The 26,827-nt window shown below is 37.5% G+C and overlaps 1 protein-coding gene across 4 annotated transcripts in view; it reads right to left on the reverse strand.

Moving 5' to 3' along the window:
• TBL1X (transducin beta like 1 X-linked) overlaps nucleotides 1-26,827 on the reverse strand; it is a 379,125-nt gene that overhangs the window by 140,584 nt on the left and 211,714 nt on the right. For all 4 annotated transcript variants that reach the window (XM_043992597.1, XM_043992599.1, XM_043992596.1 and 1 more), the window contains one exon: nucleotides 5,980-6,071. The gene's annotated coding sequence lies outside the window, so the exon portion shown is untranslated. The remainder of the gene's footprint in view (nucleotides 1-5,979; nucleotides 6,072-26,827) is intronic.

Below are 26,827 nucleotides of genomic sequence, written 5' to 3' on the forward strand. Positions count from 1 at the left end.
ATAGATGAGGATTTTAAACTTTCAATGTCAACAATTGTTAATATTTACAGAAAGTTTTTAAAAAGTATGATTTGACACTTCTGCCCCATTTTAAAAAACTTATATCACTGCAGAATGAAAGAGGACAATGAGAGAGGCCTATTTGGTATTTTCCTCATTTCGTAGGTTGCCAAAACCAAGACATCAATCACCAAGTGGCCAAACTGCATTGGTGTTGAGACTCTCTTAGGTAGACTGACTGTCAGCAAGTAGACAGAGTCGGCTGCTGGGACCATATTTTCTTGTGTGTCAGAGAACCTGTCACAGCTTGTTCTCCAAACCATCAGAGTAAAGATTTTCTACAAACCCTTAATTTCCCTCTTAGTTCTGTCCTCTCCCACCAAGCAAAATGTGTCTAATCTCATTCCCACAAGCCATCCTTTCAAGTACTTGAAGACTGCTATTTTGTCCCTCCTAAATCTTCTCCTGTCCATACTAAATATTTCCAATTAATTCCATCCATGAATCCTCATAGAGCATGAACTTGGGGCTCTTAACTACGTATTAGAGTTCCCTTCCTTTTTAAGACATGGCATCCAGAAGTAGTATTCTCACCCAGGAAGGGTGCAGCAGGGCTATCACCTCCTTGTCCCTCCGTAATGCTGCCTTATAGTCATGTGGTTGTTAGGTCATACTATTGCCTCATATTGAATTTGTAGTCCATTCACCCCTTGACCTTTAATTTTTAATTTTAAAAACATTTCTTTTTTATTATGAATTTAATAAATACCAGAAAACATGAATATTTCAATATACAAAGAAAAACAAAAAAGAACTATGTATAAAATGGGGAGCTTTTGTCATTGACAATTTATTTTTATCTACTATGTAAATCTTGTGGGGTTTCTTTTAATTCAAATTTGACATAGTGTATGTGGAGGGTGAAAGATGAAAAGCCCAAGGAAATAAAGGTTTGAGGTTCCGAGCATATTGATTTATTAAGTGATACATGCCAATTCCTTAACAAATCGGGACCAGGCCTTTCTCATCTTTGGCACTGGTCCCCAAATATAGGGGGAGACACATTTTTATGCATTAAAAACAATTATTCAAATAAGACCAATTAATTACAAATAACCAGGATACAAAATTAGGTAATTTGATTTCTAATTAGGCGAAAGATTAAGGCCTTTTCAATTTGGGAGGGGAAGAGCAAATAAGTCCAATTTCCTGAAATCAAAAAAGAGGTGTCTCACTCCCTGCAAGTGTAAACATTCAAAGGAACATGGAAACAGTAAGTGATTGACCAGAACAGGGCCAGTTTTCAGATAAGACATATGGATTACTTGATATATATAACTGTGAGAAAACTCCTTGCATCAATCTTCCTGTCAGCATAACCATGGTCCTTAGTCAAGGCTTTCTAAGCAGCAGGTAGAGGTGGTCCAGCTTCCTAGCCATGCAGGACTAGGTTTAAAAAAAGCAAAAAAACAATCTGACAATCCCCATAATTGAATAAAGTTTTCTCATGAGACAGAAACTGGACCAGACCCATAGCTGAAGAGAACAGAAAAGGAACTGAGCTAGCTCCAGAATTGAGTCACAAGATAGAGTCAGTGTGGTTCATTCAATTCCCCCTACCACTGCTGTTCTAATCCCCTCCGTATCTCCTTTTGAGCTTCCTTCTGCTGTCTTCCTTCTATTTTTTTTAATGATTCATTGGTGCTCTTTCCCCTCTTCCTTTATTTTGGTATTGCTTTCATTACCCCTTAGTCCCCCACTAAAAAAACCCCAACACAACAGCATAGAAGGGGAGCCTTTTCCCCTTGTCAGTTACTGGGAGGCACTCAATTCCCACCCTTGCCCCAGATCTGCTCAGGCTCTCATTTTATTATTTATTTGCTCTTCTCTACCTCAGGAAGGAAATTCATGGCTAGAAGGCAGAGGGGCTGTGCCCTCTATGGAGGTCACAGAAAATATTTCCAACCCCAGGACTCAGCCTAGCCCCACTAGTATCAATCCCACATCTCAATGTCCATCTACCAACATGGTATGGACACAGCTGATGGCTTTGCTTAAGAGCCAGGGGACTTCAGAGGGCAAGGACTCTGTCGTCTATATGATCTACATGGTACCCAGAACAATGTGGGCAGTAGTTGCCCTAGAGAACAAACTGCACACAGGTGTCTTCAATGCTAGAGTTTTTATTAGTACACAGGAGAGAAGTCAGAGTGGCTAATGAGATCCAATGAGATGAGGATAATTTCTATCTAGAAAAGGGGGGAAAAGGTGGAGGAAGGCTGACAGAAGGCTTCATGGAGGAAGGTGTACTTGAGATGGGCACTGAAGGATTCTAAGAGATGGAAACAAGAAGGGACTAGGCTCCAGGCATCATAACATGAATCCCTAAATGCATAGAGGGAGGATCTGGCAAGATTATGCTTGGGAAGTCATCCAGACTACATAATGAGGTGTAGTATGAAATAAGGCTGGAAAGATATATGAAATGCAGACTGTGGACAGCCTTGAATACCAGACCAAATGGTCTATATTTTATTTGTTAGGCAATGGGGAATAACTGGCGCTTTTAAAGCAGGAGACTGACATGGTCAGATGTACATAATGCAAACATTATTTTAGCAGTGGTATTAAGACAGGGATGAGAAGTGAAGAACATGGAAACAGGAGATCATCAGTTGGGAGATTATTATAATGTTCCAGGAAAGGAATGATGAGGGCCTCATCTAAGAGGATTGGCAGTGGGAATGCAATACTACTAGTAATGAAAAGAATAACTGGAATTTATGTATTTTTTTAAGGTTTGCAAATACTTTACTATATGTTATCTCATTTGATCTTTACAATAATACAGTTAGGAAGGGGTTACTATTATCCCCATATTACAGATGAGAAATCCAAGGTTCCAAATTTAAATATATGTCAGGTCGTTGTTCGGTCTTTCAATTGTATCTGACCCTTCATGACTCCATTTGAGGTTTTCTCAGCAAAGATACTGGAAAGGTTTGCAATTTTTTTTCTCCAGGTCATTTTATAGATGGGGAGACTGAAACGAACAGAGTTAAGTGACTTGCCCAGGGTCACACAGATAGGAAGTGTCTGAAGCTGCATTTGAACTCAGATTTTTCAGACTCCAGGCTCTGATGCTGTATCCACTGCGCCGCCTAGCTGCCTAGATCTTCTTGAGAGAGGAATTAGATTCCCTCAGTGGCATGAATGTCCCCATTCTCTTAAGGTACTTTCAGAAATATTTTGGGCTACCAACATACAGTGATGATAACAATAGTTCTCATGGCTTCAGGAAAGACATAGGAGTTTTTTCTGGCTTCTCTCTAAGGGTCATAAGGATTAGGGTTGAAATAAAGGATTATTTCCCAATTTAATGGGGATACCATCTAACTGTGTCAAATCACTTCAATCCTATGCTAATGTGTAAAAGGAAGGGAATGAACAAAATGACCTCCAAAGTCCCTTCAAATTCTTACATAAATCATCTAGTGGTCAGCAGAATACAAGCAAACCTGTGGGTTCAATGTACCCACCTGGAAATTTAGCTGAAGTATTACTGGCTAAGAATAAAGTGAACTGAACTCCAGGCTTTGCAAGGATCAATAATTTTAAAACACCTTGTTACTAAACAGATAAAGGGATGTAGTGATTTATTTAAATAAGGCTATATTGCTGATGGTATAATCTTATCATACAGTCATAAATGTGTCAGAATTGCATAGGATTGTTTCCAGTTTTACCAACTTGTTTGTAAAATATCATAGTTCACAACCAGCCGTGAATGAAGACCATTCACCACTTTATTTTTCTGTTTTATTCTATTTCCCTGAAGATTCAGAAGCTAAACTAAACATACTAATAGGCAAACAATTTCAATGCCCTCCTTAAGCAGTTCCGGAAATAGATTCTATTCTTTGATATATGCCTTCAGCATTATAGAGCCTACTTTAAACACAGAAAGGTTATTGTTGTTGCTGTTGTTTTCATGGTATAGCAAAGAAAACGTGGGGTCAGGGATTTTTGTTATGACAAAGAGAGAGAGAGCCTCCAATACCAATGCTCTTCATTTTTATGACGCATTTAGGCTTTAATAACATTTCCCTTTATCTGATTTACAGAGATGGGATTAAAAGAAAGATTTACTTACGTCACAGGGTCTTGGATTGCTTTTGATTATTGGGATCATGAGAAGAGTAGTACTCAGAACAATATCAGCACCTAATAAATTCCATGTTCTAAAGATATTAGGGCTGACTTACTTAATCAGGAGCTTTAACAAACAAGTCCTCTTGGGACAGAGGCATCACTGTTTGAGATGTAAATCCAGGCTTTTGACTTTGGATAGCCAGAGGAGGGAAGATCTCATGTTCATGTCTAAGGGATGGAAAAGGGAATTTCTTGGAGAAAGCATAGTGGATAGTCTAGGTTATGGTCATCCGGCCTGGGGAATGGAGAGGAATGTAAAACCAACATCATGAAGGCAGGGAACCAGTGATGATTTTTAAAAAATTCTTTTGAATTTTGGCTAGTAGTTTTCTGCTGAGACAGCAGGTTAACTTACTCAATAACAGACAGATTGAGTAGGCAGCCAGTGGAAAGAGGTGGGGGAGGGGGTGAGACTTCGAATATCCTCAAAGTCCTACCATTAATAAAGAGTTGCCAAAAAGTGACCAAAATGAATGGATTATATAGATGATTTCAGAACTTCATTCTGAAATGAAATATGAATGTCTTGAGAGATATTATTCTGTCAGCCAATTGGAAATGCAGTAGTAACTAATTAAAGGAGCCAGTGATAGGATGCCCAAAACAAATAAAAAGTCAAAGACAAGTAGCTTTTTAAAAGAACAAATCATATGTTTATGTGTATGTTTTTGATGCAGCCAATGCAGAATTTGCTCGACTGTATATTTGTTACAAGGGCTTTCTTTTAAATTTCTTCCCCCCCTTTTTTCAATGAGAAAGGTAGGAAAGGAGGAAAAAAATTGTTAAAAATTAAATTTAGATTAAAAAAAATTTTTTTTAAGTGAGGCAATTGGGGTTAAGTGACTTGCCCAGGGTCACACAGCTAGTAAGTGTCAAGTGTCTGAGGTCAAATTTGAACTCAGGTCCTCCTGAATCCAGGGCCGGTGCTCTATCTACTGCACCACCTAGCTTCCCCTAGATTTTTTTTTAATTGCAAGGAAAATAAATCATGGATTATGGAACTCTGGGACAACATAGTATGGTGAGAGAATACTAGCTTTGGAGTAAGATTTGGATACCCAGAGTTTCTACTTACATCCTGCATGACCTCAGGTAAGTAAGTCATTAACCTCTCTAGGGATCAGTCTTCTTGTGTTACAAATGAGGAGGTTGTACAACATGACTTTTTTTAGGGGGGTGGGGGCGGGGCAATGAGGGTTAAGTGACTTGCCCAGGGTCACACAGCTAGTATGTGTCAAGTGTCTGCCCCCTAACTTTACTTTTTAAAACATTACTTTTACTAAGATCTCTTTCAACTATAAATATACGATTTAATGACCAGCTGCCTCTGTCACTGTTAGTAAGGAATCTGAATGGCTATTCAGGACATAGTTATAAGCTTCAGGAAAATGATATTTACAGTCTAAAAAACCAACAGAAAATAGAGAGAGCCATGCAAGGTTAGTTTCTGTAGAAACAAGCTGAATTAGAAAACTCTAATTTCTGCTTTCACAACATGGAGTATCTACCATTCTTTTCTAGGTAAAAGAGTAGAATGCAGTCTGTTTTGTTTTATTTTAATATCACTAAGGAAGTTTTAAAATCCTTTATCAGTGGCATGAATAATATTCCCATTCCAAGACTGTAATTCCTAAAATCTGCTGGGGTATCAAAATTTAAGGATGACAACATCCCTCTGAGGCTGCAGGAACCACATGGTTAAGTTTCTTTGGCTTCTCTCCCCTAAAGGCCCAAGAATTAATGGGACTAGGGTTGAAATAGACTTACCTAAATCTCTTTTATGGGATTCCTTCCCCATTCGATGGGGATGCCTTCTAAAATCCCTGGAAATAGCAGAATCCAAAAACAGTGTTCTGTACCTGGAGAGAAAAAGCCTCAATTAGAACCTACTTCTAAGAAAGGTTAGGGTCTTTTATGCAGACACAAGGATGACTGACAGATAAACCTACTTCTACATACTCAACCAATCTTTTTTATTAGGCGAGGAAGAGAGATTGTTGCAACACCATGAACATCAGAGACTGTGACTTGTAAAACTGTGAACCAGAAAGTTTCTCTACATAATGAGAGTGGGGAGAAGGAGGAAGAAGGATGTACTTCTGTGTCTTAGACTTTACATTTTGTTTTTTTATATGAAGTTAAATATCAAGCATAAATATTTTGATACACAAAGAACAGAAAGTGTGTGGGGGGATTGTAAATAAAACTGTGACTCTCTGGGAAGGGAAATAGTACAAAACAAAACACAAAACCCATTGACTTCCTGAAAACTAAGTTTCATTCTACATCATTAGACCAACACCTCTTTGTTGTTCGTCGGCACCATGACTTAGGGGTTCTTAAGCTGTAACTGGTCATTGTTTAATTATAGCTCTTAAGTCTTTCAAAGTTTTCTTTACAATGCTGTAATCACTGTATTACGTTTTCTGGTTCTGCTCACTTTACTTTGCATCAGTTCACATAAATCCTCCCAGGTTTCTCTGAATATGAACCTTCTAGCATTAAAGTTTCAATAATATTTCAATATATTCTAAAACCCTAGTTTATTTGGCAATTCCCTAACTGATGGACAACCACATTGTTCCTAGCTCTTTCTTACAACAAAAAAGTGATGCTATAACCATTTTGTACAAACTCCCAAACTGCCCTGCCTGACACGGTGGAAAGAAGGAAGCAAATGTAAAAACTTATGCAAGAAGAAGAGACAAGGCATGGCAATTGAATGAATATGAAGGGTAAGAGTAAGGAGTCAAAGATGAAGGTTTTGAGATAGTGGAAGGATAGTGGTGATGCTGACAGAAAAAGGCAAGCTTGGAAGAGGGGTGGGTTTGTAAAGAAAGGCAATTAATTCCCTTTCTGACCTAAGTTTGAAATGGCTATGGGACAGTCAGTCTGAAATGTCTAAATGGTAGTTCGTAACAAATCAATCTATGAGAAAAGATTATAACTGAACCTAGGAGAAGAGCTGATATAGTCAAGAAAGAAAACAGATAGGAGGAACTAGGACAGAACCTTTGGATATACCCACAGTTAAGGGATGGGATATGGATGACGACTCCCAAAGTAAAATGATGAGAAGTAGAGGGAGTAGGAGAATCAGGAGAAAGAAGTATCATGTAAGCCCAGGAAAGCATGCTTCAAAGGCCCCCTCTCTATTAAGACTTATCTTCCACTATCTTCCCTCAGTGCCCTTGTTTGCCAGTCTTAGACTGCTTTCTATTTTTAAAATTAAAAAAATTAATCTTAATAGTATTTTTCCAGTTCCATGTAAAGATAGTTTCCAACATTCATTTTTATAAGATTTTGAGTTCCAAATTTTTCTCTCTTCCTCCCCCACCCCAAGGTGGTAAGCAATCTGATATAAGTTAAAGATGTACAATCACATATTTCCACATTAGTCAGTTTGTGAAAAAAAGAATCAGAGCAAAAGAGAAAAAATAATACAAAAAGTAAAAATAGTATGGTTCAATCTGCATTCAGATCCCACAGTTCTTTTTCTGAATGTAGAGAGCATTTTTCATCACGAGTCCTTTGGAATTGTCTTGAATCATTGTACTGCTGAGAAGAGCTAAGTCTATCACAGCTGATCATCACACACTTTTGCTGGTACTGTATACAATGTTCTCCTGTTTCTGCTCACTTCATTCAGCATCAGTTCACTTAAGTCTTCTAGGTTTTTCTGAAATCTGCCTGCTCATCTAGGCTAAACACAGTCTACACTTTCCTCCTTCTAAATCATCTCCAATGCCAAAAAAAGGGAAATTTAAAGATGGAATATTTAGAACAAAGGACATAATTAATCTGTTACCTTTAGCCAAAGTGATCTTGGATTTCCTTTGAATGAAAAAGAAATTAGCACTGCTGCCTGAATAATGGATAGAAGGCCAACTTTATAGACAGGAAGCCTTTGACACATACTTGTACAGTGATGAACAAGTATAACCTTTCCTGTGAATCCTTCACTAATCTACCCTCCTCATTCTTCTCCCAAAGTCTCCTTTGTTTGAATTCCAGTAACACTTTGTACTTCTCTTATCAAACTCTCTATTTTTGTATTTTGGTGATTACCCTTCCATCCATTCATCCATCCATCCATCCATCCATCCATCCATCCATCCATCCATCCATCCATCCATCCATCCATCCATCCATCCATCCATCTATCCATTCATCCAACAACCCACCTATCTTTTTAATATAGAGATCTATATTTACCATCTCCTGTCAATACCCCAGGATTAGGAACAAAGGTTCCTCCTGGCTCTAAATCCTGTCTCACTAATTTCTTTAACAAAATCATAGGGGGCAGCTAGGTGGCACAGTGGATAAAGCACCGGCCCTGGATTCAGGAGGACCTGAGTTCAAATCCGGCCTCAGACACTTGACACTTACTAGCTGTGTGACCCTGGGCAAGTCACTTAACCCTCATTGTCCCACAACAACAACAACAACAACAACAACATCATAGATTTAGACCATCTAGTCCAACCCCTTTATCTTAGAGATGAGAATACTGAGGTCTAGGGATGTTTAGTGACCTGCCTAAGGTCACAAAAATCATGTGTCAGAGGTAGAGAATTTAAACCTGGTACCACTGATCCCAGAACCAATGCTTCCCCTCTACCTCTTTTCTCTTGCATAGCACCTAATGTAGAGTCTTATAAGTAGTAAGCCATGAATATGTTTCCTAAAGTCAGCCCTTAGTGTGTGGTGTGCTCCAAATAGTTTTGTGGAAAGAACTCTGGATTTGGAGTTAAAGGACAAGGGGCCTGGATCTGTGATTTACTCTCTGTGCAACATTCAGCAAATTATTTCTATAACCTTTCTGGACCTCTATGTCTTCATCTGTGAATTTATGAGGCTGGTATAGATCAGGGGGTTCTTAACCTTTTTCTTAACTTTGTGTTCTGGATCCTTTCAGCAGTCTAGTGAAGCCTCTGAACCCCTTTAAAGAAAATATTTTTCTTTTTTTCTTTCCTTTTTTGTTTGTTTGGGGGTTTTTTGGTCTGTTTTGCAGGGCAATGGGGGTCAAGTGACTTGCCCAGGGTCACACAGCTAGTAAGTGTCAAGTATCTGAGGCTGGATTTGAACCCAGGTCCCCCTGAATCCAGGGTCGGTGCTTTTTCCACTGTGCCACCTAGCTGCCCCAAGAAAATATTTTTCAATGCATAACAGAAAATATATAGGATTACAAAGAGAACTAATTATACCAACAGAATACTTATTATTAATAATATTAATGACTAGCACTTATATAGCATCTGCTATATGATAGGCACTGTGTTAAGCATGTTCACATAGTCTGATCTTCACAATAACCCTGCAAGATTGCTATTATGATCTTCATTTTATAGTTGAGAAAACTGAGGCAAACAGAAGTTAAGTGACTTGCCCAGGGTCACACAGCTAGAATGTGTCTGAGACCAGATTTGAACTCAGCACTCTAGCCAAGGCTAGATATTAAACAAATATTAAACAAATAGTTTCAGAACTTCTGGTCTAGAGGATGTCTAAGATCCCTTCCAACTCTGTCAATCCTGTGACAGCTCAAAGAGCTAACAATCTATTTGGATCCCTTATCTGAAATAGGGTTATCATCCTCTAACTTAAGACATCTGGTTTTGAGTGTCTAAGAGGAATTTACTATATTAGAGGTTCAGTGGGCCACAAAGAACAATACTCAGATGGGTTTACTCAATCAAACCACTGAACCCAACCACAGCATAATGCAGTCACGATGTGGGATGGGAATAAGAGGAGGAGAGGAGAGAGAATTTCTTCTACTCTTATAACTCAGTGACTTTATCCAAACTTATTAACTAACCCCAGGGAGAGTCTGACTCTGGGATGGTTTTCAACATTCATCATAAAGAAAAGGGTTTTTTTCCTTCTCAGTAGTTCAAATCAAAATGGAATCCTTCTTTCCAGAGGGAAATTATTTTAAATATGTTTTCAAAGAAAACCACATGATACTGGTGTAATGGATAAGATACTAGAGTTGGAGTCAGGAATACCTACATTAACATGCCATACTAGCTGTGTGATTCTTGTCAAATCTCTTAAACTTTCTAAGCCCCAATTTCTGGATTCAGTGGCCTCTCAGGTATATCTCTTCTGTCTGTAAGGCGATAAATAATCAAGCATATGTCTACATGAAGAAAATTAATATCTAGCATATTCCCAAGCTTTAAAAAATTTTTTTTGTTGTTTTTAAAAAAATGTTCAATCTGTTGTTGGTCAGTCATGTCCAATTCTTTATGACTCCATTTAGGGTTTTCTTGACAAAGATACTGGAGTGGTTTGACATTTCCTTCTTCAGCTCATGAGGAAACTGAGGCAAACAGGGTTAAGTGACTTGCCCAGGGTCACACAGCTAGTAAGTATCTGAGGACACATTTGAACTCAGGTTCGTACTTGAGAGCCGGTACTCTATTCACTGCCCTAATGTTCAGAGAGTCTAATGTTATTTCTATTTATTTATAATCACACTATGGGTCCACTTAAGAACTTGACTTGATAAAGCAAAGTTATTACCTGGCACCATGTCCACCAATGAACTAAATGATCATATACAAGCTAATACTTGCAAGGCAAACTAAAAATACTTATTGTAAGAACCAAGTACTTAATTTCTATAGGTGATAGCCTGAAGGTTTAAACTATTCTCTCTTATATTAAACTAAGAACAGATTCAGTATTCCTTCCTTATTTATACAACTCACTTATGTTTAAATCATGCCAGGGAAAATTAGATTCTAAGCCTTCTACTCAAACAGGTCTGTCCTATTCTGAAGGTGATTCTCTAACAGAGTATCTAGAAAATGTCAGAGGGTGAGCCAAGTGGTTCTTAGTGACCATTTCTAAGGCTTACACAGAAAACAAGTGTTTTGATGGAAGAATAAAGGTATTTTCAGAAGGAAATGACCTGCAAATTCTTTATAAGGAAGAAATTAATAAAACATTAGTTTGTTTTATTTTATTTCTCTCCAAAAATTTACATTTAATTAAATTCCGACTGCAAGGCCAGTTTTAGGTACCAATGCTTACCCTCCAAAAAAACCGTCTTCCTCTTTTGGACCTGAGTTCTCATGCTACTTCCCACGTGACTGTCTAGGGTCCCTGTGGTGTAGACCCTGCCAAACCTCTTCCCCTTTCCTCTCGACATGCCATACCCTCTCCACCTCATCCCCACAGGACTTTGTTTCAGTCAAAATAATTAATCTGATGAACTAATTCCTAAAAAGGTGTTGATGGAAAATAATCTATTTGCATTTTAGCAATGTAACACAATGATAGGTATAGTTCCAATGCTGGTAATTTCAGGCACAGTAGAAAGAGAATGGAAACAACTTGAGACAGATGGCTCTTTTAGTCACCTGGAGGTTACCAACAGAGACTGCTGGTCTTGTCTTTGTGGACTGAGAAGGGTTTTTTGTCTTTAAAGGGCCAATAAGCCATGTAGGAGAGAAAGTTCCTAGTGGCTTCTCCAATTCTGCTTCTTTGGATACTTGACATCCCAGTCTCCCATTCAAATGCTAGAGAAACAGGCTGATTAATACTAAGTCTATCAGATGTGACAGAATACAATATTGGAATAAGGAAGCCTTTCAGCGAGGGAATTCCCTCTACCAAAGCCAGTATGACACCCTTTTGCCCAGGATCACAATACTAGTATGTGTTAGGGAAAGGGACTGAATCCAAATCAAAGGTTGGGAATGTCTGACAACTATGCTATACTACCTCTCATTCAATAATAAAACTTTTGAGTATCAACTATATGCATTGGCGGGGGGTGGGGGGTTATGAAGGGAAATTAAAATATTGTTCCTGCCCTCATAGTGTATAATTGCACAAAAATTCATCCTCTCACTGATGACCCTGTAGCAAAACAAACTGAAGAAATATTAAAACAATATTCACTATACTGTACTTGCTAGAGGCAGAAGTGTACTAATGCATTTCACCGGGGGAAATGCAGGGGGGGCTAAAATAAAATAATAAGATTTCCCTAATTAATCAGAATACTACAGTAACTAGAGTATCCCATTTCCCCTAAATTCCAATTAAATAAAGTTTTGCTTTAAGGGATTTTTTTAATGCAATATAATTATAAGTTCAACATAAGGCTATGTAAAACTCCAAAGCTTGAAAAATGAATGTTAATGACCTAAAAAAAAACTGAATGAAATTATGCCAAGATGTGGTCATTGATCTAGTACAGCCACGTGGAGACATACATTTACTGAGGAAGAAGAGGAGCTGGGATCTGTGGCTTCATAAGGGTTGGAGAAAGCCCAGTGTGGAAACTTCTCAATTAGACTATAAGTATAACTTTAGAAAGTTGCCTGAGGCAATGAAATAGCCAGACACAGCAAGTAGATGTCAGAGGCAAGAACATTCTTACTTTAAGGCTGGTCAGCTGTTATTCAGACAGCAATCCTAATTTATCATGATCATCATTCTTATTATATATAATAATATATAGTTGTTGTTCACTTGTGTCCAACTCTTTTTTTTCTGATAAAATTATTTTATTTTTTTCCAGTTACATGTAAAAATAGTTCTCAACATTTGTTTATACAAGCTTTCCAATTTCAGATTTTTCTCCCTCCCTCCCCCCTCCCCCCCTCCCCTAGACAGCAGGTAATCTGATATAGATTATGTGTCCAACTCTTTGTCACCCCATTTGGGGTTTTCTCTGCAAAGATACTGGAATGGTTTGCCATTTCCTTCTTCAGTTCATATTACTGATGAGGAAACTGAGGCAACCAGGGTTAGGTGACTTGGCCAGGGTCACACAGCTACTAAGTGTCTGAGGCTGAGTTTGAACTCGGGAAAATGAGTCTTCCTGATTCCTAGCTCAGTGTTGTATTCACTTTGCCATGTATATACCCTTTTGTTTATTGTACCAGCAGAAAAAGGTTTCAAATTAATTGTGTCCTCAATGCTTCTAATCTTGTCTTTAAATGTTTCTCTTTTAATATTAGAGATGATTTTTAAAAAATTGGCCATCATAATAAATGCATTATCTTCTGAAAAATTGTAAAAGTGCTTCTAAAAGTACTACCTTACAGGTGTGTTTTTTTTTAAAAAGAAACTCTTGCATATTTTATATACTTTCAAAATGATAAAGAGCTTTACAATTTTCACAAGGTTTTTTTTTGGTAAAATAACCTTTAATAGTCACAAAATAAGAATATGTGGCAAATTCTACTGTAGTGTTACTATGCCAGAATCATATAATTAAAACTAGAAGACATTTCTTTAAAAGAACAAAATCAGGGGCAGCTAGATGGCACAGTGGATAAAGCATTGGCCCCGGATTCAGGAGGACCTGAGTTCAAATCTGACCCCAAACACTTAACCCTTACTAGCTGTGTCACCCTGGGCAAGTCACTTAACACTTATTGCCACCCCCCCACCAAAAGAATGAAATCATACCATTTTTTAAAGTGATTAAATATGCTGTCATCAAGAACAATGTAGACTGGATTTTAATTTTATAATAGACTGACATTTTGATAACACAGTATTTTGAGTTAAAAATCTTAGGAAGTCCCAGCTCTAGCCTCATAGTCTCAGTAACCTCATCTGTAAAATCAGAGGATTGGTCTCAATGGCCTTTTTTTTTTTTTTGGTTTTGGGGTTTTTTTGGGTGAGGCAATTGGGGTTAAGTAAATATGTGTATCAAGAGCTAGAGATCTAGTCCTAACCTGTCCTGATGTCTAATTCTACATCAACAAGTGCCTTTTAGACATTTCAAGTTGGATATACCATAATTATCTCAAACTCAGCTTTCCAAAATAGAACTCATTCTTTTTTCCCAAATCATCTAACTTCTTTCCAAATTTTACTGTTACCACTGAAGGTACCTATATCTTCCAAAACACCTGGGATCACTGCCTCGCTCTTTTCAATGACCTCTCACTCATTTTCACCCCACATATCCAATCTGTGTCAAATCTTGTCATTTCTATGTCCATAAGATCTCTCACATGTGCCTTTCTCTTCAGTGACACTGAATATCACAATACTATTGGCTCTTATCATCTCTCACTTGAATATCACAATAGCCTTCTTTTTATCAAGGGAAGTAACTGAAGAGCTACTTTGTTTTTGTTTGTTTTGTTTTTGCAGGGCAATGAGAGTTAAATGACTTGCCCAGGGTCATACAGCTAGTAAGTGTCAAGTGTCTGAGGCCAAATTTGAACTTAGGTCCTCCTGAATCCAGGGCTGGTGCCTTATCTACTGCGCCATCTAGCTGCCCCAAAATAGCCTTCTAATTGGACTCCCTGCCTCAACTATATTCCCTGTTTTAATGCACATGGTTGCCAGTGAGTTTTTTCAGTGACAGATAGGACCATGGCAATCCCACACTTGCTAGTAAACTCTAATGATTTCCTATTACCTCCAGGATCAATATGAAGGCCTTTTTTTTTGGGGGGGGGGGACACATGTACACCATTCACATCCTAATTGTCTTCTTACTTTTTTAGTCTTCTTACACACTCTACAGTCAGGCTGTATTTGTTATTTCTCGCACACAGACCACCATCTCTTGGGATTCCATACCTTTTTACTTGTTGTCCCCTAAGATTGGAATGTTCTCCCTCCTTTCTTTTCTGCCTTTTGGGTTCCTTGGCTTCCTTCCAGACAGCTCAAATCTCACCTTCTGCAGGGAAGCCTTTCTGGGCCCCTCTTCCCCCACCCCTGAAATTACCTTCCATTTACTCTGCATATATTTTAAGATATACTGATTTACATGTTTTCTCTTCCATTAGAATATGAACTTCTTGAGGGCAGGAACACTCTCTTTCCTTTATTTGCATTGAATTGATTTGTATCCCCCTAGTACACAGGGCCTGGCACATATAGGAATACTTCGTTTTATTGAGCTTTGCTTTATCACACTTGACAGAGATGAGTTTTATTGTTGTTATTGTTACTTTTACAAATTAAAGGTTTGTGGCAACACTGCATCTAGCAGCAACATTTTTCTAGAAGCATGTACTCACATTGTGTCTCTGCGTCACATTTTGGCAATTCTTGAAATATTTAAAACTTTTTCCTTATTCTTATTGTTATAGATTGTGGTGATCTTTGCTGTTACTATTGTAATGGTTTGGGGCCACCACCTCAATTGATAAATGTGTTTCTTTGCTGCTTTTCCTCTCCTTGGGCTTCCCTATTCCCTGAGATACAACAATATTGAAATTAGGCCAATTAATAACCTTATAGTGGCCTCTAAGTGTTGAAGTGAAATCAATCGATGCAACTAATTTCCTTTTGTCTTATTTTAAGAAATTGTCAGAGCCACCCCAACCTTCAGCAACCACCACCCTGATCAATCAGCAGCCATCAGTACTGAGGCAAGACCCTCCACCACAAAAAAGATTACGACTCAAGGAAGGTTCAGATTACATTCAGCATTTTTTAGCAATAAAGTATTTTTAAATTAAGGTACCGACTGGGTTTTTTTAGACATGATACTATTGCATACTTAATAGACTACAGTATAGTGTAAGCATAATTTTATATGCATTGGAAAAACAAAAACCTTCATGTGTCTTGCTTTATTACCATATTCACTTTATTGCAGTGACCATCTAGAACTGAACCTGCAATATCTCCAAAGTATGCCTGTAGTAAGTGCTTTATAAATGAATTAATGACTGATTGCCTGCCCCTAAAGACAGTCGTCCCTTGGAGTTGCACATTGCTTGCAGAAGATATTATAGGGGACCTGCACTAGAGACATGCTGGCCATTGAAATTTAGCTCCTGTTGTCACAGAAACAAAACGAAGTTCCCAGTGGTTGTAAGCACGAGACAAGCAGTGCCTACCTCTAAATACAAGCAGCCACTTGTGGCTGGCCACTTCCCTTATTCCTGTGAATGTTTTCAGTGTTCTCTGATCCCATTCACAGGGGATACATCTGTATCTATGTTCCCTATAGAGAGTGGTTGATTTGTCTGTTGGAGAGACAGAAGTAGTCATTGGGTGTAGCACACTACACACATTCTTAGCTGTTTGTCACCTGTGTGAATCCTTGAAATGAGTGGTTCAAGAGCCTGTAAGTGTCAGGCACAACAGAAACTGCAGAGCCTTGAAAATATCCTCCTGAAATTCAGATGCCGCCTTAATCCAATTCTCTCATATTACAGATGAAGAAACTGAGGCCCAGGGGAGTTAAATGACTAGCCTAAGATCATACAAGTAATTAGTATTAGAGGAAGGATTTAAGCCACGACAAATGATGATAATGATGGTGAAGATAACGACTACGACGATAGCCATCACTTACATAGCACTTTTAGAATTTACAAAGCACTACGCAAGTGTTATATCATCAAGAAGCCTCTACTAACATACCTTTACAACAAACTAGTTTCACCTAGTTAGATGGTGCAGAGGATAAAGTGCCAGGAGTCAGGATAACCTGAGTTCAAATACAGCTTCAGACACTTTTGTATGATCTTGGGTATGTCTCTTAACCTCTGCCTGCCTGAATTTCCTCATCTATAAAATGAGCATGATAATAGCACCTACCTCCCAGGTGTTAAGATTAAATGAGATAATAATTGTAAAGTGCCTGAAATAGCCCCTGGCGCACAGTAAGCATTACATAAATGTTAGTTATTATTATTATATGCTATTATTAACTTCATTTTACATGTGAAGGTAAGTCACTTCCCTAGGGTCGTATAGCTAGTAAGTATCTGAGGCAGAATTTAAACTCTGATCTTTTCTGCCTCCAATACTAGCTCTTTACCAACTGGACAACCCAGCTGATTCCACATCCAGGTCTCCTGAAGAAGGATGTGTGTGTTGTTTGTTTGTTTTTTTAAAAGGATGTGTTCTTGGGGCAGCTAGGTGGCACAGTGGATAGAGCACCGGCCCTGGAGTCAGGAGGACCTGAGTTCAAATCCGGCCTCAGACACTTAACACTTACTAGCTGTGTGACCCTGGGCAAGTCACTTAACCCCAACTGCCTCACTTAAAAAGAAAAAAAGGATGTGTTCTTGATGCAGGGACAGGAAAGTAGAGGGAAACCTCTGTAATTTTAAAATGGTCTAGGACTAGAGCTGAGATTTCTCTTATAGAGGGATCAAGTGAGGAAACTCCTTCCTGAAACATGAAAATTTGAGAGAGTTGCCTAGGGCCCTAGGAAGTTAAGTGATTGCCAGAATCCTTCTGCCGATATATATGAGTCCTGGGACTTGAACCTGATCTTTCAGACATCAATTCTATCTCTATATCCACTATGCCTTTCTGATTCTCTTTCCCGCAAAATGGAAGTCAACAGAAAAAGAAAAAATAATCCCTTCTACCCACCCATACAAAAACCACTTTATAGTAGACTGTGCTGGAAATCAATTCCATTATACAAAGGGAAAATGTAGGCTTATTGCTTGGTTTGGTAAAGCACTCTTTATGAACTGAAACAATAACCTAAAAGGCCTCAGCTAATTTCTCAGGTAACAAGTATTTATGGAGCACCTACCAGTACAGAACAGTAGATTCTCTGTGGGAATTTCTCTGTGGGGGAGGGGAGAAGGAAGGAAGGAAGGAAGGAAAGGAATCAGGTAGAGGATGTGCTTAAAATTTTAAATCTAACCTACTCTCTTAGTAAGTAGCTAATAAGCTGGCTGAAAAAAAAAATGTCCTTGGATCATGATGAAAATGATGAAAGAATGTCAAATCAATGCAATCTCTCCAACTTCTATCACTGCCAGTTCGGAAAATTGTTTTGTGACCCTCGTGTCTGTCACCCACTGACATCTCAGTGTTCTGATGCTTCAGATCCCTCTGCATCTTAATGTCAAAGTGTGGTTTGTTTTTTTGTTTTGTTTTTTTTTTAGTGAGGCAATTGGGGTTAAGTGACTTGCCCAGGGTCACACAGCTAGTAAGTGTTAAGTGTCTGAGGCCAGATTTGAACTCACATACTCCTGACTCCAGGGCCAGTGCTCTATCCACTGTGCCACCTAGCTGCCCCTAAAGTGTGATTCTTATGCTTAATGTACCACACTCACCACATACTCTTCTTGTTTAACTATGTAGTTAAGCTATTATCACAGCATTTTAAAAACAACTGATCACTGATCATATCACTTCCACAGAGTTTGGTAAATATGACACTGTAAATAACATAAGGGATATTTCTATTGTCCCTGTGAACTGGGTAGTGCAAGGATTCCTATTAAAGTGGTGAAAAGATAGGTTTAAAAAAGTTAAATGATTTGGACAAGGTCAGAGAGCTAGTAAGTTCTGGAGCCAGGGACTCAAACCCATGTTTCTTAAATCATTCCATTATACCACATTACTTCTTTTGTTTTGTTTTGTTTTGTTTTTTTTGTTTTTTTTGCAGGGCAATGGGGGTTAAGTGACTTGCCCAGGGTCACACAGCTAGTAAGTGTCAAGTGTCTGAGGCTGGATTTGACACATTACTTCTTATAAATTTATTTTTCAATGCATTTTTATTGTTACCTTTTGGTTTTATATGAACTACATTTCCCCATCTCCTCCTAGAAAGCTGTTATGAAAAATTTTTTTTTAATTTAAAAAAATGGGGAGGGGAGCAGAGCAGTTTGGGAAAAATTAATCAATAATTTTAAAGTCTGACATTTATATATATATATATATGTATATATGTGTGTGTGTGTGTGTGTATATATATATATATATATATATATATATAGTATTTCACACTCAGACTATTTGACCTCAGCAAAAAATAGAGGTGGGGATGGGCGGGAGAATTAAACTTGGACACTATCATTTGAAATACTCAATTTTGATTGATTTGCTTTTATTCTTTCCATTTGCATTATTGGGGCCACTGTGTTTATAGTTTTTCCTGGTTCTGCTTACTTCATTTTGTATCAGTTCTTATAAATTCTGCCATGCTTATCTGTATCAATCATATTTACAGTTTCTTAAAAGCACAATAATATGATATTGCATTTTTATACCACAACTTATTCAATAATTCTGCAATGGATGGGCACCTATTTTGTTTCCAGGTATTTGTTATTAAAATATTCTCCTATAAATAATTTGCTGCATATGGGATCTTTGTTTTTGTCATTCACTTGCAAATTTGTTCTGAGGAACATTATTATTGAGCTCATTATGTTTTTCTGAAAAACTACAGGGAAACTTTTTTAAATTCCAATTTTCTAAATATTCAGAAAAGATTGGAAGTTAATCAAGTTTCCAAGATGAAAAAAAGTATTATATCTTTCTTTTCATGCTCAAGTTTAATATTTCAATCAGACACTAATTTATTGCATTTTGACCATATACAAATTGCTGCAGGGCCCAGAAAAAAGTGTAAAATAGGCCCCTACAGTCAAGGGACTCATAATCAAATTGAAGTATTTATACAGTCCAACTATACAAGGTAATAAATGGCATGCTAAAGGTATGAAAAACTATGTATTAGAGAAGTTTAGAGAATGGAAAAGATAGAACCTTAGGGAAAATTCATTTTAAGGAATCTAGAAGATAAGGGGACAAAGATGAGTAAGTAGTAAGAAGAGGAAACAGTATTCAAGAAAGAGGTAGTGGTCAATAATGCCTTATGCTGCATAGGGGTTACGAAGGATAAGTGAAAAGATGCTGTTAGCATAAATCTTGGCAAAATAATACATTTCATTTTTTGAAATACATGGATTATCAAAGGAAATAATGAAAAGAGGTAAAGGGGAAATAGCACTTCCAAACTATCTAAAATTGATTAAAAATAGAGAGGAGGATCAGTGGAATGGACTAGCCAAAGAAAAATCAGGGGGAAAAAATGGAACTCAACAATCTGGAGACTGATGAAGCAGAAAATCTAATTATTTAGGACAAAAATTCCTGGGAAAGCCAGAAAGCAGTCTGGCAGAAATTAGGCTTACACCAACATCTTATACTGTATTTCACAATAAATTCTAATGGATACGTGATGCTAATATTAAAGATTATACTATTAAAAGTCAGAAAAGAGATAATTTCTCTAACAGCTGTGTGTAGATGTATTCTTTTTTTTTTTTTTTTGGTGGGGCAATGAGGGTTAAGTGACTTGCCCAGAGTCACACAGCTAGTAAGTGTCAAGTGTCTGAGGCTGGATTTGAACTCAGGTCCTCCTGAATCCAGGGCCAGTGCTATATCCACTGCACCACCTAGCTACCCCATGTAAATGTATTCTTAATCAACCACTCCAGTATCTTCACCAAGAAAACCCCCCAAGAAGTAAAAAAGACTTGACTGACTGACAGTCCAAAAAGACTGGACATGAATGAAAATTACTAAACAACAATAAAAATCAATAACTTTGATTACAAAAATTTGAAAAACTTTTACACAGAAAAAACAAATGCACCTAGAATAAGAATAATAGTAGTTGAATGGGGGGAAACACTTTGTACCAAAATTGCTCTAATAAGGGTTTTGTACCCAAGATACATAAGCAATTAATACACACACACACACACACACACACACACACACACACACATATATGTATGTATGTTTCTGTATATTTGTGGGTGTGGGTGTGTATAGCTGCACACACACACACACACACACACATACACACACACACACACACCATTCCTCACAGATAAATGGTTAAAGGATATGAATACAGTTTTGAAAAGAATTGTAAACTAGTAACAACCTCATGACAGAATGTTCCAAATCATGAATAATGATAAATGCAAATCAAAATGAGTCTGAGGTTTTACCTAATAATCTGAAAATTGGCAAAAACACTAAAAAAAATGGCAACAGTCAATGTTGTTGGGGTTGTGGAAACATAGGTACACTGATACATTGTTGGTGGAGCTGTAACCTCTTGACCATTTCAGATTTTACAAAAAAAAGTGACTAAAATACCCATATTCTTTAACCCCTAAATCCCATTACTAATCTTATGTCCCAAGGAGGTCCTTGGTAAGAAAAAAAAGACCCTATGTAAACCAAAATATTTATAGTAGCACTTTTTGTGACAACAAAGAATTGTACATAAAGTAAATAATCATTGATTAGAAAATGTCTAAACAAATTGTGGTATGTGAATGTAATGTAATGGTAAATTATTGTCTTCTGAGAGATGATGTATGTGATAAATACAGAGAAGCATGGAAAGGTTCATATGAACTGATTCAGAATGAAGTAAGGAATAACAAGAAAACAATGATCATAGCAATGTAAACAAAAATAATAGCCACACAGAAAAAAATCAAAAGTGAACAATGAAAAATTATTTATAAAAAATCAAGGGCATAAAATAATTATGTAAGAAGATACTTCCACTTTTGCAGAGATAGGAAATCTATACACAGGTAGGAATTATTGCACATTATTTCCTTTTTTTTTTTTGTTTTTTTTGTTTTTACTTTTAAAAATTTTATTATTCTTGGGGATTTTTTTTTGGGAGGTCTGTGCTTTCTCCTGCAACATAGCTAATATGGAAATGTTTTGCATGACTGCACACACATAATCTATCTGCACTCCCTTTTTTTTCACCCTTCCTTCCTTATCCTCTTCCCCTCATACCTTCCTGTAGGGTTAAATAGATTACTCCTCCCAACTGGGTGTGAATGTTATTCCCTCCATGAGCCAACTCTGATGAGTTTAAGGTCTTTGAGCTAATTCTGTGTTCCAAATTTTCTTCCTCTCTCTTCAACCCTCCCTATGAAATCAAGCAATTCAATATGTCATACTTGTGCAGTTATGCAAGAACATCTTTACCTTTCTCAAAAGTATTTTGCTTTTTACTGCTCTCTCCCCCAATCTGCCCTTCCCTCCTTCCCCTCCCTCAGGACAAAAATATATTACTATACCCACTTGAATATGTATGTTAGTCCTTCTTTGAGTCAATTCTCATGATATTAAGGTTCACTCACTCCCCAATTCCTTCCCCCTCTTCCCCTCCCCTCCATAAGCTTTTTTCTTGTTTCCTTCATGTGAACAACCTCTCCCCAGACCATCTCTCCCCTTCCCCCTCCCCCAGTCTATTTCTCCTACACCTCAATCCTATTTTAATGATGTCATCATGGGTTAGTTAGGTGGCACAGTGGACAATGCACCAGCTCTGGACCCAGGAGGCCCCAAGCCCAAATCCGGCCCCAGACATAAGATACCTCATCCTGTCTGCCCCACAAAGAACAAAACATAAATGCTTTACAGATATCATCCCTTCGTATTCAGTTCAGACCTGTGTCCACTGTTAATTCCTTACTGAGATAGTTCTTATGAGTATTATCTTCCCATGTAGGAATATAAGCAGTTTGATCTTTTAATATCCCTCATGAGGTCTTTTTCCTGTTTATCTTTTTATGCTTCTCCAGGGTCTTGTATTTGAAAGTCAAATTTTCTATTCCGTTCAGGTCTTTTCATAACAAATGCCTGAAAGTCTTCTTTCTCATTGAAATTCCATGTTTGCCTCTGAAAGATGATGCTTAGTTTTGCTGGGTACGTGATTTTTGGCTGTAGTCCCAGTTCCTTTGCCCTCTGGAATATCATATTCCATGACCTCTGGTCCTTTAATGTAGAAGCTGCTAGATCTTGCTTTATCCTTTTTGGAGCTCCACAGTATTTAAATTCCTTTTTTCTAGCTGCTTGCAATATTTTCACATTGACCTGGGAGTTCTGGAATTTGGCTATAATATTCCTGGAGGTTTTCCTTTTGGGATCTCTTTCAGGAGGTGATAGGTGGATTCTTGCAATTTCTATTTTAGCTTCTGCTTCTAGAATATCAGGGCAATTTTCCCTCACAATCTCTTGAAGGATGGTGTCTAAGCTTTTGTTTTGGTCATGGTTTTCAGGTAGTCCAATGATTTTCAAATTATCTCTCCTAGATTTATTTTCCAGGTCAGCTGTTTTTCCAAGGAGATATTTCACATTGCCCTCTATTTTTTCATTCAATTGGATTTGCTTTACTGTGTCTTGGTTTCTCATAAGGTCACTCGCTTCCATTTGTGCAATCCTAATTCTTAGGCAATTATTTTCAGCAGACAGTTTTTTAATCTCCTTTTCCATCTGGCTTTTCAAACTGTTGACTTTTTTCTCATGACTCTCCTGCATTGCTCTCATTTCTCTTTCCATTCCTTCCTCTCTTTCTCTACATCTTCATTCTATCTCTCCTACCTTCTCTTCAAAGTCCCTTTTGAGAGCTTCCATGGACTGAGACCAGTTCATATTTTTCTTGGAAGCTTTGGATGTTGGAGCTTTGACCCTGTTATTATCTTCTTCTTCTGAGGATGTATTGTGGTCTACCTTTCCCCCAAAGAAGTTTTCGATGGTCTTCTGCTTTCTCTGCCTAGTCATCCTGGCTTACTATTCCTTGGCTTTTTACTCCTTCTTAAAGTGTAGCGCTGCTTCCAGGACACACTGTTCGTGCTACAGCGGGGCCCAGGGGGTGATTGGGCTTCTTCTCAGCCTGCCTGGCTTGTGAGTAATCACAGCTGCTTTCTCTTTGACCGGGAAACAGAAGTCTGATTGAACTCTGATTCTCTATGGTCGGAAGCTTGGCGTGCTTTTGCCCCTCCCCCACTGGGCCACCACCACTCGATTTAGCTCACTGGTTAAGACCCAGGGTGCTTTGCCCCAATTCCTGTAGACACTGCCTCCACTTCACCCTGGCCTACCACTGAACCCCCTCACCAGTCCGTGATCGGAGCCTCAGAAGCTGCTGGTGCTAAAGACTCTGACATGCGCTGGAAGCAGTGTCCCTGGCTGGGTCCAGACCGCGTGCTGAGCTATTCAGCGGATCAATAGGTGATCAGAATTGCCCTCTTTTGTGGAGAAATAGTCTCACTCTGTTCTTATGTGCATTAGGCTATTCTGGGTTTTGATTTTTTACCGCATTATTTGGGTGTGAATGGACAGGTTTATCTGGAGCTTGTGGGAGTCACAGCCTCTCCTCCTCCATCTTGGCTCCACCCTTCCCTGCTTTTTTGATGTGCTAATCAGGTATGTGGATTTTTTTTCTTTTTTTTCCTTAAAAAAATACTATTTCTTACATGCAATGGATCTATCAGATAGAGAAGGATACTGGGTAAAACTATATCTGATTTTTTTTTTTCAATCAATAAAAATTTATTAAAGAAAAGAAAGTAGGTGCTAGATTTGAGATCAGGAAGTAATTGGTTACCTTAGAGAGAAAAGTTTCAGTATAGTAGTAGGGAGGTAGAAAAAGTGGCACTCAAGTGAGAATATAACATATTGTCAGGGAACAATGAGAAAACGAGTCTCACTGGAATAAAGACTAATGAAGGAGAAGAGAGAATGATAAGTTTGGAAAGTTAGACAGATTTTAGGAAGATTAAACTATATAGTACAGTATAAATTAGAAAGGTAAGTCACTGATGGTAGGTTAAGTATAGAAAATGAACAGTAGTCCAAAGACTGAACCTTGAATAAGCCCATATTTAGGAGTCAGAGATGAATATTAAAAAGGACTAGAGAGGTAGGAAGATGGATGGATAGAAAGATACAGTGTTTATTAAGCACGTATTATAGTGTGCTTACATCAAAGAAGGTACTGTGCTCTATGAACAAAGCAGAACTGCAGCAGCTCAAAAGAAAAATGAGATGCACAAATTTAGAGACATCTCCATTCCCAATGTTTATAGGGACTATTTGTACCTGACCTGTGGTTGAGTGTTCCAAACCTCTATTAGTCTGATTAGCCAGTCAGATACACCATACCCTGACACCAACATAGCAGTATTATTTTATTCCTCTTCAAGAACAGACAACAACCAACCATGTTCTAGGTGCTATATTAAGCCCAGGATAACTATGACAAAATTTTCAGAGAAGCCAAAGATGACGAGAATTTCAAGCAGAGTCAACAACGGCACATGCTACAGAGAAATTAAGTAGAATGAGGGCTGAGGAAAGGATTTGATTCTTAAAATGTCATAGTTAATAGCTGTGTGACCCTGGGCAAGTCACTTAACCCCAATTGCCTCACACAGAAAAAAGATAGTATAAAAAAAGTCATAGTTACTTTGTACCATTTTTAATTGCAATGTGGAGACAAATCAAAATTACTTCTTGGTTCTACAGTATCAAGTTAAGAGGTATGCTATGGTAGTAAATTAAGATACAATTCATTTGAAATCACCTTTGACAAAGAAAATATATTTCAAATTATGACCAAACTACTTCTCCTATATCGCCATCTTTTGAGTCATTTCAAGATTATTTTATGCTTCATTCTTATTGTAATTCCATCTCAGTAAGAATAAAATATTGTTACTCTTCAACATTTTTTGACTAATTTTTATGTATAAAATTATTTATCTACAATGCAATCAATAACAGCTCCATTCACAACAGAGGAGTGAAATTCTACCAATGTGTGATTCTAAAACACTGAGCCAAGTAAAAGACTTGATGGCCTAACTAACACTTGATTCAGCAAACTACCTATAGAGTCTGTAGGAAGAATCAAAAGACTTGGCCTTTTGTTTTTCACGCTGCTGATCTTAGTGTGGTAAATACCATTGCTCTTGGAACACATTAGTTGAGAGGGAAAAAAGAAATGAATCATGTAAAGTTTAAGAGGATAAACCAGTATGGGCAAAGTAAAAAAAAAAATGAATGAAAGCTTCACTCTCTATAAATAACTTTGTTGTCTGAAGAAAAAAACAAAACAAAACATCCCTAAGTAGCAAATCAAAACTTCCAAACTCTTAAACTGAAGCATATTATTAATATTATTTATAACAACAAGTATATAATAATTATGATCTATGTACTTAGTTGCTATTAGAGAACACAATTTTTAAAAGGAAATAAAAATAAATAAAATAAGGTTGGGATGCAAAATATTTATGTAGAAAAGAAATCTCTGACCTGAAACCTTCATTGGCTCATTATAGAATCATTTCATTTACAAGAGACCTTGTAAATGAATGGAAAAGCCTCACGCATTCATCTGAAGGATAAAAGTCAAAAAACCCAATAACAATTCATATTGTGATACAACTGAAGTGACATAATAAACTATTGACTCAGTAGGTGGCTCTTATCTCTAGAACTTAACAATGCTATGCCTCATTCAATTCTCCAAGAGTAATGCTGGGGGACACTGTGCTATTGAAATTGTACATAAAACACAAAATTGAGGTACATACCAATTATGTTTATTTCCCATGGAAATTTTTTAGGAGAAAAGAATAGTGAAGATATCAATTCCAGCTATATTTCTGTCTACCTATACTTACATCCTAATTTAAATGGATAAAATGCACTTTGTTGCTTGCCTTGAACATTTTTTCAATGCCACACACAGCTGCTAGTCTTGATTTCACGGTTCTATATGATTCAGAGATAAAAGGCAGAACTTGTGTGGATAGTTTTTACTCTTGTTTAAAGTTAACAACTTTGGGGTAAAAATTAGTACATAAATGTATATAAATGTATTCTAATTAGTGGGAAAAATAAAAATGAATTGGTCCCTTAATATAATAACTCTAGTCACTTTAATTGGTATGTTTTATTTAACCCTGAGGCAAATCTGAATATGGATATTATTTGTTCATGTAGAAAATTATGAAAGAATAGCAACATTTCCTAGTTTGCTCATTCTGATTAGCTCATGGCTATCCATTGC

The sequence above is a fragment of the Dromiciops gliroides genome, chromosome 3, assembly GCF_019393635.1.
Source record: "Dromiciops gliroides isolate mDroGli1 chromosome 3, mDroGli1.pri, whole genome shotgun sequence".
In the NCBI taxonomy this organism is placed as follows: domain Eukaryota; kingdom Metazoa; phylum Chordata; class Mammalia; order Microbiotheria; family Microbiotheriidae; genus Dromiciops; species Dromiciops gliroides.